Genomic DNA, 1,087 nt, shown 5'->3' with positions numbered 1-1,087 from the left:
TCCCCCTCAAGCTAGTGCATACAATTCATGTACCTAGCTTGTTACAAATGTAATTAACACGAGGACCAATGAGGGGCTTGGTGAGATATCTGCATGTTGATCACTCAACTTCACAAAATTGACAATCAATCTCAACGTGCTCATTCTTCTCATGAAATACTGAATTTGATGCATAATGCCGATAAAACACAAAGTGATAAAATTGCAGTGTTTAACTTCCCAAACCAATTGCAAGACTGTTTCAGACCAAAGAATGACTTACACAATCGACATACAAGGCTACTAAACTCCCCCTGAGTAACAAACGGAGTATTAGATTTGATGGCTAAAAGTGGTCACAATCTAAGAAATAAAATTATATGGGTAGGGTCGGAATGATGTCACGACCCAACTAGAAAATAGAAATTATATAGGATAATTCAAATTGATGGAATGACCCTATTGAAAAAGAGAAATAATATGGGTTAGGGTTGGAATGATGACACGACCCTACTGAAAAAAGAAAATTATATGGGTAGGGTTGGAATGATGGCACAACCTAACTAGAAAATAGAAATTATATAGAATAGTTCGAATTGATGGAACAACCCCATTGAAAAAGAGAAATGATATGGGTAGGGTCGAATGATGGCACGACCCTACTGAAAAAGAAAAATTATACGGGTAGGTTGGAATGATGGCACAATCCTACGCAAATCAGATTTTGTGGAGTCACCGGAAAGATGAATGGAACTATGCAAATCAAATATGAGGAATCACTAAAAAAGACACATGATGCGATGCAACTCAGATAATGAGAAAATAGTTTGAAAAAAATCCACGGTACTACACAAATTAATTATGAAAAGTAGTCCGGAGAGATGCACGGTGCTACGCAAATCAGATATGTAAAAACAGGTAGTCACTGGAAGGATGGCATGGTGCTTCACTAATTATATATGAAAAAGTAGTCACTGGAATGATGGCACGGTGCTACACAAATCAGCTATGAAAAAGTGATTCTGGTGTCACAGTGCTACGCAAACCAGATATGAAAATGTAGTCACCAGAAAGATCGCACGGTGCTACACAAATTAAATATGAAAAA

This window comes from Solanum tuberosum, unplaced genomic scaffold, assembly GCF_000226075.1.
Source record: "Solanum tuberosum cultivar DM 1-3 516 R44 unplaced genomic scaffold, SolTub_3.0 scf00114, whole genome shotgun sequence".
In the NCBI taxonomy this organism is placed as follows: Eukaryota; Viridiplantae; Streptophyta; class Magnoliopsida; order Solanales; family Solanaceae; genus Solanum; species Solanum tuberosum.
This window is presented reverse-complemented; position numbering follows the sequence as displayed.